The following is a 17,358-nucleotide window of genomic DNA, read 5'->3' on the forward strand; positions in this document are numbered from 1 at the left end:
ACATATCTATTTGTTGTTTTGGCAGTCTGTGGGATATTGTACTCTTCTCCAACACTGCAGCTCAAACTCATCAATTCTTCAACTATCATCTTTATTGCATACGGTAATTGGACCTAATTAAAGATAGTGAGTGTTGAGCTTTTTATATTTCTCCAAGGGAAAACAGCATCAAATAAATAAAATTATCCTCTGGAAAGAATTTTAATTTTTTTCCCCTATGAGTTCACTAATTCTCAAAAGTGAATAATTCCTTCCTCTGTTATTAGTCTGTTTTCAACCTACTCACAAGGATTTTTAGCACTTGGGGGAGAAAATAAATTCTCAGCATATTTCTAATCCTATAAAGAATATCTGCTCAATCTTACTTTTCTCAGATTGAAATGAAATCCTATTTAGAAACTTTTACTCAATTGAGAACTGAGAGTGTTATTTGCTCTTGTGTAGAGGGTTTTACAATGACCTTGCCAGTGTAACTCTGTTTGTTTGTTTTATTAATTTTTCTTTTCACAGTTGCTCTCCATTTATTTTTTGGATCAGTTAAGGGAAAACTACCCCCAACTTGTAAATAGGGTGCTTGTATGTCACAATAGAGCACTTTCTAAGAAATCTAGTCCAGTGTTATCCCGCAGTCTGGGGGAAGGTGATATTGTTTAGCTTGTTATGCATTATTTGATTAGGGATCAAATTCCTATAAAGCCAAATACCAAACTACAGAAGATCAGTGTCCTAGAAATGATGTTGAGGGAGCTCTGGTGGCCTAGTGGCAAAAAGCTGTACTGCAACCACAGAGGTGCATGGTTTGAATCCACCAGACGCTCTGCTGGAGGAGGAAAAATCTCCTCCTGTACCAGTCAGATCTGATTTGATGGTATACATACACAAAATAATAAAATAAAAAAAAGGTTTTTTAAAAAAGAAATGATGTTGATAAGGCAGAAAAGTTCATTCCCCAGGTCCTGGCTTTATTATTCTAAAACACTAATTTTCTATTTAAATTTGAAAACTTATTTGAACATTTCTTTTTGTTTACTATTGTTTACTGTTTCTTAACTCTCTCTTCAAATTAGCTTTGCCAAATTGCTGGTTATTTTGTACAATCATTGACCCATGTCTCTCTATATTCATGTGGGAGTTAACTTTTTGACAAATGTGCTCTGACAGCTTCAAGCATTAGCTCACATGATACCTCCTAGAAGATCCTCCCAGTATTCTGCTACATTTTGGGTTTTTTTTCTGGTAGTTTTTATTCCACATTTTTTTTTGTCTTTCAGTGAGCTTTTGCAACTTAAGTGATATAATCTCTATTTTACCAAACAACGGTTAACAACAGCATTATTTTAGAGACAGAACCTGTGTTGTGTACTTCTAGGTATGCATAATGCTTTTCTATCATTGTAGAGAGACAGATACTTTAAGTGACTATTGTATTGAAGAGAACGGATGAATCTGTCTTGACTGTATTCAGCTTTAGGCTGCTAACAATAGCTGCATGGAAAGAAAGCTTCGACTATCACAAAACATCAGTGTCTGGAGGTCCACATTCGTTTCTCTTTCAGATATTTACTCTGGCTCTCGTTGGCTGTTGTAGCTGCCCAACTTTGGTCTAATGTTGGAACCTTTCCAGGAATTTCTGGGTACATAGCCGAGCGTATCTGAGTCATCTTGCTTAATGCCAGGGAAATGTCACCTGGCTTCCACCTCAGGCTGTGGGGTAAAACTAACAGTATCACTCCTTCATGCAAGAGTTTAATCCACACTGCGTTCAGTGCTGCCTGTCACATTATGCCCTTCCGTTTTTGTTTTCATACGCTGAAATGAATGTGTCATTGTGAAGATTCTAAACAGATGGGGAAAGGTCAAGGTTTCTTTGTTGCTAAGTGTGTTTTCATGGTTACGACAATATGTGTTCATTATCAGAAAGAATCATTTGCTTGGCTGCTGGGGTTTCATTAGAGGAGGAGGAAGCCAGCCCCTTTTGATGGTTCTGGGTGGTTTATTTCTATTTTATATTTCAACTTGCTCCGGGAATGACAGCGATAGGTTGGAACACAAATAAACCTGTTGGCTCTAGGTGGAGAATTCGAACAGCTCCACACTTCACGTTAATGAGGCAGTTTAATTGGGACAGCTGAGCCCAGAGTACTTAAAATGAAGTCATGCTCAAACATCATGATATCTCAGCATTACTTGTTCAAGTGCTCAGCTTTGTCAAGGAACCATCCTTCTGTTGTCTTACTGCTACCTTGCTGCCAATCCCCAGAAGAGTCCTGTTTCCTCCTCAGTTTTCTGGGTAATGCTGTCTTTCAAACTTGTTGCTTCTGTCCTGCTTTAAGCAGTGCCATAGTAATTGCCTAAGGAACACACGTACCATAACAGGTTGCTTTAAAGAAAAGAAATCTATTTTCTCATAGTTCTAAAGTCTAAAAGTTCAAGTCAGGGTGGATTCCTTTCTTAAAGACAGCCCCAAGTATTCCTTGTTTACTTTAGGCACCTCAGTTTGGAGGTGATCCTTGAGTGTGTCTATCTTTCTATGTGTGTCTATCTTGCTATTGTGAATAATTCTAGAATCAATATGGATGTTCATGTCTCCAATTGTGCCTCAACTCTGATTTCCTGTTGGGGGGGGGGCTATTCCTAGTAGTGGGAGAAGCTGTGTCATGTGAGATTTCGATCTATCTTTTTGAAGAAGCACTGAACTGCCTTTCTTAGTGGTTCTACCATTTTACAATCCCACCAGCAGTGCATGAAAGTTCCATTCTCGCCACATCCTTGTTAATATGTATTATTTGCTGTTCTGTCAAACTTTGCTATTGTTGCTGGGGTGAAATGGCGTTTCACTGTTGTTTTGATTTATACCTCTCTGACTGCTTGTGATCTGGAACGTTTCCTCATGTGTTTATCGACCACGCTAATAGGCTCTGATGGCTTTGTGGTAAGGAATTTTACTGATAACCGAAGGCATGCAGTTCAAATCCATTCCATGGAGGAAAATGTGGAAACTCTCTTCCCATGTGATTAACTGCCTCTGAAATCCTGCTGGAGGGTCAGCTAGAAGTCCGTTATTACTTGGTGTACATAACAACGACACCAACAATATCCATGAATTTAAACATGATCAATATAATTAACTTAAAGATAATCACGTTGACAGGTACAGAGCCAGCAATTCAATGTTTTCAGAAGACACGAATCAGTCAGTAACAGATGAGTTTTTTACATAGGCATTTCTGGGATTGTAGTAGGAACACATGTTTAAGTTCAGGTTTGACCTTCCTCATGAATAAAACCAAATCCTACCCCTACCTCCAAATACATGTATGCAATCACATAATGTGGACACTATATGAAGAGCCTGTGTGATACAGTAAACTGGACAAACGCTGACCCTCCAGTGGGTTTTCTCAGGTAGTAAGTCATAAGGGATGAGACTTCTCATCTTTCTCTTGAGGGGCTGTTGGTGTGTCAGCACTGCGAGAGAAACACAGCCATTGGATTAACAATGCAATTTCCTCTGAACCAGGTGACCAGAGCTCCACTACTTACATAAAATGAAGAGGCTGGCCCATTTGTTTTCCACATAGCTGTGTATTTTCCTCCCTGCATGGTCCATCTTTTTACGAGCCCTCCTGCTCTCCTATGAGCTGTGCTCTGAGATGTTATCTACCATTCCTTCATTCTCAGGCCAACGTAAATGATGAATTTGACTCACCAGTGTCATTCTGGGTATAACTCTCTCATGAGATGCTCACATTACATTGACCTTGATTATTTAGAGGGGTAGAATTGATGTCACATTCTTTTTAGTTTCCTAGTTCTGGACATACTTATTTGGAGGAACTGAGTGGACTGATGACAGAGTTCTACTTTTCCTATCTCATTTTTTGTAATTTTTTATCTTCCTAATTTTGTAATTTTTTTTCCTCTCCTCCAGCCATGTGACTCCCACAGCCCTGCTTTGTTCTATGTCTAACTAAGCTTCATTTTTTTAAAAAAAAAACACTTTTAAAGAACTGATTAAAAATGACTTCTTTTGTGAAAGCTTGCTCACTCTGGCTTCTCATTTTACCCCATTGCAAACAGCGGAGCGAAGCAGTCAGCCTGCTAACAATTATGTTCTTTGTTCTAGCTCAGATTCTTGATACATGTTTGTGGAATAAAACGAATAATTTTTCATTTTAAAGGCACTTCAAACTTCATCAATCTCTTCAATGATCTTATTTGAGAAACAAACAAATTGTGTGTGCCATTGTTGACAAGTGCTATCAGGTTAGTTCCTGCTCACACTGACCACACGTATGACAGAAAGAAGCGTTGCCCAGTCCTACTTCATTCTTACAATCATTGTGGGGTGTGAGCCCTCTGCTGCAGCCTTTGTGTCATTTTATCTCATTGAGAATCTTCCTTTGGTTTTGAACCTCAACTTTATCAAGTACATTCTGCCTCTATTCTGCATATAGATTGAACATATATGGAGACAGGATGTTTCCCTGACATCCTGATTTTGTATCATGCAGTTTTTCCTTGCTCTGTTCTAATGGCTGCCTCTGGGCCAAGTATAGGTTTCACAAAAGCACAATCAAATATTCTGGGGTTCCCATTCTTCTCAGAGTCAGCCACAGTTTGTTGTGACCCACACAGTCAAACATCTTTGCATACCCAATGAAGAACATATAGACATTCCTCTGGTACTCTCTGCTTTCAGCTAAGATTCATCTAACATTAGCTATAATATCCCTAGTATCATGGCCTCTTCTAAAACCCAGTCTGCACAACTTGCTATTCTCTGTTGATGCGTTGTTCCAGTCATTTCTGAATAATTTTTAGCATGATTTTCCTTCCGTGTGATATTAATGATAATATTTAGCAACATGGAATGCAAAAAGAACAAACAAGTCTGTCTTGGAGGAAAGGCAACCAACTTATTTCTTAAAGGCAAGGATGGGGAAATTCTGTCTCAGGTCCTTTGGACATATTGTCAGGAAGAACCAGTCCTTGGAAAAGACATCATATTAGAAAGAGTGGAGAATTAGAGAAAGAGAAGAAGACCCTCAACAAGACAGACTGATGGGAGCTCTGGTGGCCTAGTGGCAAGAAGCTGCACTACAATCCCGGAGGCGTGCAGTTCAAATCTACAAGATGCTCTGCTGGAGGAGGGACAATCTCCTCCTGTATCAGTCAGATCCGATTTGAGGGCACATACACACACAACATAATAGAATTAAAAAGTAAAAAAAAAAAAATAACAAGACAGACTGACACAGTGACTGTAACAATAGGCTCAAGTATATGAGAGATGGTGAGGATGTTTGGGATAGAGTAAGATTCAACATTATTGTCCACAGGGTCTCTGTGAGTCATAGCTGACTCCGTGGTACTTAGCAACAACAAACCTGAATGTCTACTTACCTGCTTCTTTGAATTGGCAGGACCATGTTAGACCTATGTGAAGTCAGAGAGCTGACATTTGTTAAATTTTCTAGATACTAGATCTTTCATATTTGTTTTTTACTTCTTACAACAAAGTTCCCCAATCATTGTGTTATGCCATTTGTGATATTTAATTAAGTAATGTTGCACATTTTGTGGATTTTTGGATGCACAAAAGAATATTTTTAGCCATTTATTTAGCAAACTGCATGCAAGAGATGCTCAATTCAAATTCCTTTCTCCTGACTCTGATAGCAATGGTGTTTCCCTCAGACCTCACTGACAAAAGCAGGAAGAGGAATTTTTTAATGGCTTCTTGGACATGAGCAGGTCATATTCTTGACAGCACACATTTGAAAATGTCTTTTATCTTTGCTTTTAAGAAATTCTCTTCTTTTCCCAGGAAACAGAGAAGAAAGCAGGAAAACAGAAATGAAGGAACATTTTTAGTCCAACTGGTTGCTCATAAAACCAGAAAACCATGAAACTTGAATCAGAAACTGCAATTTCTCCTCCCGACTCTGTGTACATAGCTCTGTTTCAAAGGCACCTTTGTAGGGTTTGTGCTTTTGGTCCAAGTACTGTGTTCTTAGATAACACACAACTCTTCCAAGGGCAAGCTGACAAGGGAATAAAAGCATTCTCCTGGAAATACCTGGTCGCTATATTGTTCTTGAGTGGACCTTTTGCAATACACAGTGGTTTGTCTTGTGAAGTTGAGATGTTAAGGGAAAGAGAATTTTCTCAACCAACAATTACAGATCACGCAGTTTGGGGGTGGGGGAGAAGACAAGAACATTCTAAATCTATTCAGCATCAGAGAACCAATGGAGGGCAGAAATACAGGATGTAGTATAAATAGTGTTAAATGTTGTGGCCAAAAGCTACATTACGTTTGCTCTCGCGCTCTCTCTCTCTCTCTTTCTCTCGCTTATCTATCTATCTATCTATCTATCTATCTATCTATCTATCTATCTATCTATCTAGTGCACTTCTTCATACATTCATTGGCCATCTGAACATCTTCAATGAAGTGTCTGTTTGTGTCCTGTGCCTATTTTGTAATTGAGCATTTGCCATTTTCTTGTTGACTGGTTGGAGTTTTCTATACACTCTTGATAGTCATCTCTTGTATATTTTATTGTAATCCCCCCCCCATTCTGTAGGTTCTGTTTTTACTCTTTATGTGAAAATATTTAAAACATATTTCTTTAGATAAAAAAATTCATAATAAAATTCATGAGGACCTTTTTTTTTTTTACTGAAGGCTAATAGAGTCTTCTGTAAAGAAGGGAGTCAATAAATATTTGACTAATAACTTAAAGGTCAGTGGTTTGAATCTACCAGTATTTCTGAAGGAGAAAGCTGTGGCAATTTTCTTTCATAAATATTGATATTTTTTCTGAAACAGAGTTTCCTCTGCTCTACAAGGTCATTGTAAGTCAGAATCAGCTCAGCAGAAATGGGTTTTGTTTTGGTTTTGGCTTTGGACTGGTTAACCAAGTTCATCTCTGATAGCTTAGAGTCATCAGACCGTGGTACAGAGAAGCAACGTACGTCCTATAAAGTCATAAAATGAGCTAATGGAGTTTTATTTCCCAATATCTTCTACTACATCCTTAAAAAAAATCTTAACAGAATTTCCTTCCATTGACAACTTAAAAAAAATTTCTCCTTGGTTCTAGATGACCTTCCACCTTATAGTGTGAATTTTTCTTTCCAAGGATCTTATGCTTTCATGATCTCCCTAGTTGTTCCTGAGTTGGCCACTAGCCTTATTTCACTCTGTCTTATTCCTTTCCTTATATCATTTTAGATTAGGACTAGAGCTAGATAACCTAGACTTCTCATCATGGCCTCTCTCCACTTGGACTTTTCAGTGTATGTCACCCAAACCTCATAACCCAGTTATCACTAACTCACATTTGGCCAATCATTAACTTTCATTTATTTTCTCAATTTATTTCATGTGGTCATGAACACATCATATTACTAAGTTTTAATTCTAATTCTCCTTCACCTCCTAAAATGAATGACAGAAGTGTTTAATGATGAGGAATTGCTTCTAGATAAAGACTCAGAAGTAAGGTAACTTTAGAAGATATCAACTTGGATCATCTACCATGTTAATTAGATAAAGGAAATTAAGTTACGAGAACTTGAGACATTTCCTAATGGCAAAAGGGTCTTTTTAACTCTAATATATAGATTCACTTAAAATATAGTAATGTAAGTATTGTATAGAATACTGTTTTAGCTATGGGTATAGTACAAATCAGTAAAACAAGGACAAATAAAACAATGATATTTAATGCATTTTAATACATACATATATGTACTGGTGGCACATTGGTCAATCTCCAGCACTTAATAAAAGGCTGACAGTTTAATTTATCAGCCACTCCATAGGAGGAAAAATATGAGTTTGCTTCTGGAAATGACTTATACCCTTTGGAATCTGATAAGTCATTTTTTTAAACGTTTTTGTGTATAGCATCAACTTGGATCTGACAGGTGCAGGAGGAGATTGCCCACCTTCTCCAGCAGAGAATCTGGTGGATTCAAGCCTCATACCTCTGGGATTACAGTGCAGCTTCTTGCCACTAGGCCACCGGCACTCCCTACTGATTGGTCATTTCTACTCTACCCTATAGGGTTGCTATGAGTCAGGATTATTTTTTTAGCACAAGCATAAGAAGATCTTGTGGCATAATGGTTAAGCACTTGGATACAAATCAAAAGTTTGGCAATTTGAACCTGCCTGGTGTCTCCGAAGAAGACTTGTTCATCTATTTCTGTAAATACTACAGCCCAGAACATCCTATGGAGCAGTTCTATTCTGTAATCCCTGGAGTCCCTATGAATTCCAGCCAACTCCATGGCACCTAACAGCAACAACCACCATATACTCATATATTAGCTTTTAGATATTATAAACCAAATAACCTATCTCATACTCCGAATTTTGTCATGTTTCAGGTTGGGACCCAGAAATACAAATATTTCACAGTGAAAAATACAAAATTTCTGTCCTACTTCTTATATCTCAGCCTCAAGATATCAATCCCAGTATCCCACAGCTGTTCCTGAGATGTTATGTTGGACATTCATTACTTTTTTGTTTTCCTGAAATGATTAAAGAGTCAGTTGTTGACATGCTACTATTCCTGAAAGGAGTTACTTTTTAATTTGACCACCTTCTGTAAATTCTCCAGTGTGAGCAGAGGCGGTTTACCCAATAAGCAAGGTACACCTGAGTTAATAATCTGCAGTGAGCAATTTCTCATGGTCCGTGTGAAGCCATTCACTATAGATTAGTAAAGAAGAACAAGTAAGCTTGGGCATTTCTTGCTTATTGGGTAATAATGACATTAAGTGTGGGCGATTTATCATCTCAGGTTTCCAGCAGGCAACTCACCCAGGGCAGAGAGGGAGAGGGGCAGTGTGGTTTCAGTGAATTTGAGGACGGGAAGCAGAGGTGATGGCGTGCAGTGTTGTCTCTGCAGGCTGCCTTGGGGAACTACCAGTGTCAGAAGCGAGAGTCATCAGGTGCCAATGGACCCTCTAGGAAGGAAGCAATGGCATGAGGTGACTGGGAGACTGAAGAAGAATTAGAGGAGGAGGAAGGCAGAGGTTTCTGCTTTGTGATCTTGCCAAGGTCCTGGCTTGGACTCTGTTTACCTCTGCAGGAAAATTTGCAATAGGCATAGTGACATACTGGACAAAACAGGTGGTCACAACCTCCCCTGCCTCTTCCCAGCAAAGAGAAGGCTAACGTCCAGCGCCTGGTGAGACCCACTCGATTGACCAGGCAGAGCATGATGACGGAGAATCTGTGCCAACCCTTCTGCCCAGCCAAACTGTGAGACCAACTGTTCCTTATTTTCTAAGTGTCAACTTGCTTCTGGACTTGCTCTTTTGTTTAGGAATTAGATCCAAAATTTTCTCCTTTGGATTCGCTTGTTCTCCAAGCCTGAAGTCAAGCCAGCATTAGCTACTATCTCGTCTCCACATCTACCGCTTAACGATCATAAGAACCAGAGCACATGTTTATGAGCTCACTTCTTATTTTCCAAGAGCTTCTCCATAATCCTCCTGATTGGATGCTTCCATCAAGCCTCTGAATTAAACTGGGCAGGCGTTTTCCCTTACCGGATAAGTACAGGCCCAAGTCACGCAATGAAGCTGGTGTGAGTTAGCAGCCAGGCCACAGCCTCTCCAGCTGGGCAACTTGATTATTTCTTGAGAAGAACACACATATTCCAATTGTTTATTAAGAAAAAGATAATGGCCTTCTATTATTTTTTTTTAGTGTTTGTTTTTCTTTCCTTTCCTATTCTCTAGTAGCTTAGTGATGATAAAAACCCAAACCCAAACTCATTGCTATCAAACTGATCCTGACTCAGTAAGCCTTTAGGACAAGACAACTCCCAAGTAGTGTTTCTAGGCTTCAGATCTTTATGGGAGCAGACTGCTTCACCTTTATCCCTCGGTGTGACTGGTAGGTTTGAACCTCTTGTCTTTTGTTTACATCCTAACACGCAACCTGTTGTGACACCAGGACTTCTAGTAAAGGAAATGTTGTTGGTTTTGTTGTTGTGTGCCTGCGACTCATAGCAACCCTATGTTCAACAGCCCCAAACCCTGATCTATCCCATGCCAATCTTTTTGTCTCTGAAACACCTATCTCCATAACCCCAGGCACTGAATCAATCTATCTCGAGGGTCTTCCTCTCCGGTGCTGTCCTTCCACCTTCCCAAGCACCTCCCAAGTCCTCTCTAAGGACTGGCCCCTCCTTACAACATGCCCAAAGGATGTGAGATGGAGTTTTACTATCTTTGCCTCTAAGGAGTACCTGGTTTTAATTTTTCAAGGGCATAATGTTTATTCTCTCAGTAGTCCGTTATTACAGGATATTCAGTACTCTTCTTCAACATCATAACTCAAAGGCAATGGTTCTTCTGTCATTATTAATCTCTGTCCAACTTTCAGATGCATAGCAAACAATTGAAAAAATGAAGAAGCTTAAGGAAAACCCCACAACCTTTCTGTTGAAGATCAAAGCCTTCAATATAGATTACATTTCAACCTCAAGGAAACAGAAATCCTGAACCAGTAGGCAACATTATGAAAGATGGAAAGAAAGATTGAAGTTGTCAATGATTTCATTTTACTTGAATCCACAGTCAACATACTTAGTAATAACTGTCAAGAAATCAAAAGACATGTTGTATTTGGGAAAAATATGCTGTCAAGGATGTCTCCAAAGTTCTAAAGAGCAAGGATGACGGTTTAATGGCTCAGATGCACTTGATCTGCACCAAAGTCTTTTGAATGACTTTCTAGATATCTGAAGGTTGGACAATGCATAAGGATGACAGAAGAAGACTCAATGCCTTTGACTTGGGGTGTTGGAGAAGAGTACTGAAATATCCCATGTACTGCTAGAAGAACGAACCTGTCTTGGTGTCTTTTGAGGCAAGGATGGTGAAATTTGGTCTCACATAATTCAGGCATGTTTTCAGGAAAGACTAGTTTTCAGGAAAAGACATGATATTGGGAAATGTGGAGGGTCAGAGAAAGAGTGGAAGAACTTCAACAAGATGGACTGATACAGTGATTACGACAATTAACTAGAGCATATCAGAGCTGTGGAGAATGGGTGCGGGATAGGGTGAGGTTCAAATCTGTTGTTTATAGGATCGCTATGAGTTGTTTACTTGATGGCACCTAACAACAACAACACTAACAACAACAAATGTATTGTGCAGAGTTATTTAGATGACGGAATAAAACTTAAAAAATGATCTTAAAACTATGTAGCACAATTCAAATGGAAAAATAGTTTCCATCTTCTGCTTATTTCAAGAATAAAGGATTAAATAAAGATCTGGAAGAATGAAAGAAGTGAAAATTTATTTAGCTCTTTGTAATCTTGCATCTTGCTGAGCTTTGCAGTTTGTTAACTATTCTAATTCCTTCCTCATCTCTCACTGCTTGAAGATAGATTCTTTTTACCCTTTTTATGAAACTGGTGACAGTTGACAAGCTATACCTTTGACTCTAGAACTATGTGTTTCACCACCAAGCACTACTCGTGAACACCAAAAAGTTGATGAGAGCACATCTTTTTTTGTCTAAAACATTGGGTGTGCACTTTATGAGTCAAGCTGTCTCACCTCTCAACTCTGTTTCTACTCCACCTAGTAGTTTTCAATAAGTAGTTGTCACTATTACGTGCCTGATAATGCAGGCCTTGGGCATCATTCAAAGAGTCTTAGAGCTAAATACATTCTTAGAAACCATCGTAACCACATCTTTATTTTGATAGATGTGATTACTTAGATTCCTGGGGATAAAAAGGTCATATTAGAACATTTTCTATCAGAGACCTCTCCAAAGTGCTTAAGAACAATGATGAAGTCAGTTTGAAGATTAAAGTGACACAAACCATAATCTTCTAAGTTACTCGCTATACAGCGGAAAGTTGGACAATCAATAAGAATGGCAGACTAAAAATTGATGCCTTTGAGTTGTGGTGTTGGAGAAGAGTGCTGAATAGCTCAGGGACTGCCAAAAGGACACGCATGTCTTATTAAAGGGGAAGCCAGTGTGCTTCTTGGAGGCAAGGATAGTATGATTTTGTCTCATATGTTGTTAGGAGAGACAAGTATTTGGACAAGGGCAGTATGCTTGGCATGATGGAGGGCCAGGGAAGGAGGGGAAGATTGACCCAGTGACTCTAACAGTAGGCTTGAGTGTGTCAGAGACGATGAGGAAGGCACAAGATGGGGTACGGTTCAGATCCATTGTTCAGAGGGTCACAATGAATTGTCATCAACTTGATGGCAATTAACTACAATATCCAATTTGTGTCTGAACCACTAAAACAGAGGACTTTGGAATGCTCTGTGCAGTGGAATTTCTAATATATAATTTTAGGAGAAGGACTTTATGAAGAGGAAAACTAAAGAACTTCCAAGATTGTCTGTACCTGGCTCTTCTGCAAATGACAGTGAATTTCAAAATATTGATCTCTGATGCCGTTGCTTCCCAGTGTTGAAGACCTCTTTGAAAACTCCTCCTAGATCAATCTTCCCTCACCCCATTGTACTCTACCTCTCTGAAGCTAACAATTTTAGGCAGTATTGCTTTCCTGATTTACACTTGGGGAACTTGGGATTGAATGCTGCAGCTTCTCGTCCATATACTTTTTGTATTTCATTTCATTTAAGGGTAAATTCAGTGGATGACTCACTTATGAATGATCCCTGGCAAGCTTATTGAGAAAAATCCTATAGTCGGTCTAAAATTTCCAATTTTGTTGAGTGATTTGGAGGATTTTTATCAAGCTTGAGAAGCCTGGGAAAAATCTTAGTGGCCATATTTCTAATGTATAAGAATTTGAGCTATTAAATGTTTGAGTTAGCACAAGGAACACCTACCTTTTTCTCTAGGGCTTTTGGATTTCTAATAATAATTATACTCATGAAACCCTTGTGAAAATACAGATGTTGAAGAGACTATTTACACAGAAGTGACCAAGAATGGCCATGTGCATTTTTTTCTCTTTCCATTTCTCTGAATTCAGAGTGATTTTAGCCATTACTTTCAATTTCTCATCAAATACTCGCTTCCTGAAACTTGCTTTTCATCAGTTATTTCAGCCTGAGAAATGCTGGTTCGCTAAGCCTGGATAGCTTTGCTGGCCTAGTGGTAAGAAACTGCACTGGGATCCCAAAGGCATGCAGTTCAAATCCTCCAGCTGCTCTGTAGAAGGCTGAACAATCTCATCCTGAGCAATTAACTGCCTCTCAAGACCCCCTGGAGGCTCAGATATACATTGGTCTGACTCACTGGTACAAAACAACAACAACACCAACACCACTTTGCACATTTCATTGCAATACTTTGTATTCTTGAGCCACCCTTTCGAAACTTCTGGTCAGCTTTTTTTTGTGACATCTGACTTTGGTGCCATAGTTAATTTAACCTCTCGCAGCATGGGAAAAGGAAAAGTCCTCCTAGGTTTCAATAAAGTTAGACTTCACTAATGGGAAACATGGTGGGGATGGAGGGGAGCTCGCTCTTCCTCTCCTTTTCTGCTGTCATGCTGTAAGATCTGCTTTCACCTCGTTTTTCCAGGGGTCCTTCCTCCTCTTCCCTCTTCCTTCTTTTCACTTTAATGCTCTTACATGGCCCACCTTACTAGCTATGCCTCTTAATAAACTTCTTCCTCTTGTATTGCTAAACAGAAACAAAAAAACCCCAAACAAACCAAAAAAACAGCTCACGTATGTGTTTAGTACGAACAATACACCTGGCCCAAGCTTTAGATCCAACCTTGATTAGCTGAGTGACTGCCAATCCCAGTTGATGGTACATGATTCAAAGTTCAACTCTTCACTCTGACCCTTCCTAAAGTTTTAATCCACCAGAAGGTGGGAGGCAAATGAAATTGTTGTTTTAAAGGGCAACATTTGAGAAAGTTTGTTACACAGCAATGGATAACCACAATAATCCTTTTTGGGCAGCTCATTTGGGGAAAATGCTCCCAAACTGCTTCCTGCTCTGCTCCCACTTTATGTTTAAGTTGTCCCAAAGGAATGTCATTTCCTGCTGGGACCTCAACCAGCATGGCTATACAGAGAAGTCATTTTTATTAAAAATGAGTTGGGAGGTTCCATTTTCATATTGAACGCATTTGTCACTTGTACACAGCTGACAGGTAGAAACCCCCAGACAAAGGGAGTGAGTGAAATACGAGTCTATCTGCAGCCATAGGATTTATCGCTTCATCTCTGTGGACCTTTGAAAGACAAGTATAGTTAGGAGGATGAAAGTGGGTCTCTGTAATGAGTCCAGGTCCTCTACGGATTCCATCTGGACCCACAGCTTTGATTGGAAGTGACTGTTGTAGGAACAGAGAGCAAAATGTGGTCCCAGGGTACCTTCTTCTGACAACCTGTGTGATACAAAGGTAGCTTGTACAGGTGCCAGACAATGGATATCTCTGCCCACATAGCCAGCCTTTATCTGCACCTTATCACAAGCAGCGTGCCAGGGCTGAGGCTATGCAAATGAACAAGTGTGCTGCTTTCCTCCTAGAATCTAGCAAGAAGTGTGTGTGTGTGTGTGTGTAAGATTCTTTTAGGCTTTATTTCATTTCACTTCTTTTCCCCTTGATGGCTTCTCCAGCAGATTCCATAGCTGTCTATAATCTCTTTTAATTCCTTTTTGATAACGTAGAGTCCCATCTAGGTATTAAAAAGCCCAGTGATATCCTTTTATAAAACTACAAGCTCGCATCTAATTTAAAACTTTACTCTTTGGAACAAGCTCCGCTCCTGTGTTAGAGACGAGAGTGGGAACCAGCGTGGCCTGTTTTCTCACTCTTTCTTCATCTTCTTTTCCCTCCTGTCTTGTGTCCCTCTAAGGTTTGGGAACAGGGAGTTGGATGAAGCACTGTATCAGACAGTAGAAAAACAAGGCAGGCAGGACTGAAGGACTAATGGTTTGGAATACAGGTACCGGTGTCGCCAGCTTTATCAGGCATTCAGATGCTCCTGGTGGTGTATTTATTTGTAGGTTGCACACAGGACCTTTCTACACACTGATCTACCCCCAACATGTATTTTTCCACAATTCCATTTCACAACTCTTTTCGTGGCTGACCCTTTGTAATCCTTTTCTAACATTTGCCTCTCTGAATTCAAGCCAGAGGTATCTTGCTCTCTTGGGCATGATTCCATCAAACTGTCTCAGATTTGATCTCTATCTTCTGAGCCATCTACTAGGTTTGCAGGAAACCAACATGCACTTGTCAAGCTCAGCACTGCTCAAACAACAGAGGGTTTGGTGACCTCAAAATATTGTGTGTTGTACCTGTGGGGGAGCGAAGGGAGTCAAGACTTCAGAAGTCGCTGCTGCCCACTGCCCTCCTTCTGCCACCTTGGCTGCTCTGGCTAGTCCTACCCCACCAGATTCCTCAGAGTGCGAAGATGACTTCAGTCACTCTGTCCACAGATTCCCCTCAATGAAAGCCCTTATAAGCACTCTTATTCTAGTCCTCTTATCTTTCCAGTTGCTTTGAGGCCTATGGTTTCAAGACACAGTGAACAGGGTGCTGGAAACCCAGTCGCCCCTTCTGGAAACGATCATAAGGAATTAGAAATTATTCTCTTCAGCTTCATCTCCCACCCTTTGAGAAAAATCAGGATCTTTAAAGGAAGAGTTCTACAGGAAGAGAGAGCTCTAGTGGCCTGTTGTTGTTAAGTGCTGTCAAGTGGTAGGCAACTTCTAGCCACCCTTTCAATGAAAGACCCGGACACTTGTATAACTTTCATCCTTTCTTCAGGTTCATAGTGTTTCCAGAGGCAAGCTGTTTCAGAAGTGGATGCCGCTCCTGCTTCTAAGCTTGTTTTAGTTGGGGAGCTCCACCAAACACTGTCCACCATGGGTAACCGTTATCACATTTGACACATCCGTGTGACAATGTTCAGCTTCACAGCCACCATGAGTTACTTCTGTACAACAAGTGGACAAACCAGGGCTTTACAACCTAGAAAAATGTTTGACCATAAACAATTGAAAAACAGGCCTGAGAGTCTAGTTGCCTAGTGGTGCCAAATCAAAGATTGAAAGTTCAATCCATCAGCTTCTTAGACTATGTGGTGCCTGAGACCCATAGCAACCCTACATACGGTAGCTTTGAACCTGCCCTAAGCCAGTCTCACTGTCTCTGACACAACTACTTTGATTCCCCCAGCCACTGAGTCAATCCATCTCATCCAACTTCTTCTTTCTTTCCTGTGCTGTTCCTCCACTCTTCAAGGACTAGACCCTCCTCACCACATGCCCAAATTGTGAGACAAAGCTTTAAATCCTTGCCTCCAGGAAGCAGCTTCGTTTCACCTTCTCCAGGACAGAACTGTTTTTTTCTCTTGGCAGTCTATTGTATATTCAACACTTTTCTTCAACACCACAACTTCTCAGTTATTGTCCAGCTCTTTGATGCATAGCAAGTAATTACAAAGACGATGGTGTGGATTAGGTGTACTTTCCTCTCTAGACCATTATCATTGCTCTTCAGTACTTTGGAGAGGTCTTTGATAGCAGATTTCCCTAATGCAATCCGTCTATTAATTTTCTGACCACTGGTGTTAAGGGGGTTGATTGTGGAGCCAAGCAAGCTGAAATTTTTAACAACCTTAGTCTCTTCTCCATCAATCGTGATGTTGCCAAATGACCCAGTGGTAAGAATTTTTGTCTTCTTGACATTGACCTTCAATATATATTGAAGGCCTTCTAGGTCCTTGGCCTTTTGTACCAAATGCTTCAGATCTTCCTTGGGTGTGATCACAGCCTCTGAAAACCTGTTGGAGGATCAGCTTTGAGTTGGTTCTGATTCAGTGGCACATTAACAACCTCCAAAAGCAAGAGCTGTAATATAATGGGAGCCGAACTACCTCTTACATTTCATTGCCAAGAAAATATCTCCATTATACACTTTCAGTTTGAGCTCTTACTACTGCTAAGTTAAATTAGTAAAACAAGAGCCCAGGCTTCTCTATCTATCCTAGTATGGAAAGGGGTTTATCAGTAAAAATGAAAAAAGTAAAACTATTTTTGCAAAGGGAGACATGGGCAAAGAAATTCTAGTTCATGACTCACTGGACAGAAGAAGATGTTCTTGAACTTATTAAGATTTAGGTGAGAAAAGGTAAGGTGGGAATTCTCAGGGAAATTCTATGCTGAGACTTGAGACCTGGATTAACGTCAGAGAGTTTGGCTGTTGTTGTTGTTAGGTGTCATCAAGTTGAGAATAACCAATAGTGGCCCAGAGAACAACAGTTCTGAATCCTGTCTGATCCTTCTATCCTCACATGTCCTGTGCAACAGTCACTAGAGCCTTTTGCAACAGTCACTGT

This window comes from Elephantulus edwardii, unplaced genomic scaffold (assembly GCF_000299155.1).
Source record: "Elephantulus edwardii isolate Elephantulus edwardi_28Jun2011 unplaced genomic scaffold, EleEdw1.0 scaffold00076, whole genome shotgun sequence".
Lineage (NCBI taxonomy): Eukaryota > Metazoa > Chordata > Mammalia > Macroscelidea > Macroscelididae > Elephantulus > Elephantulus edwardii.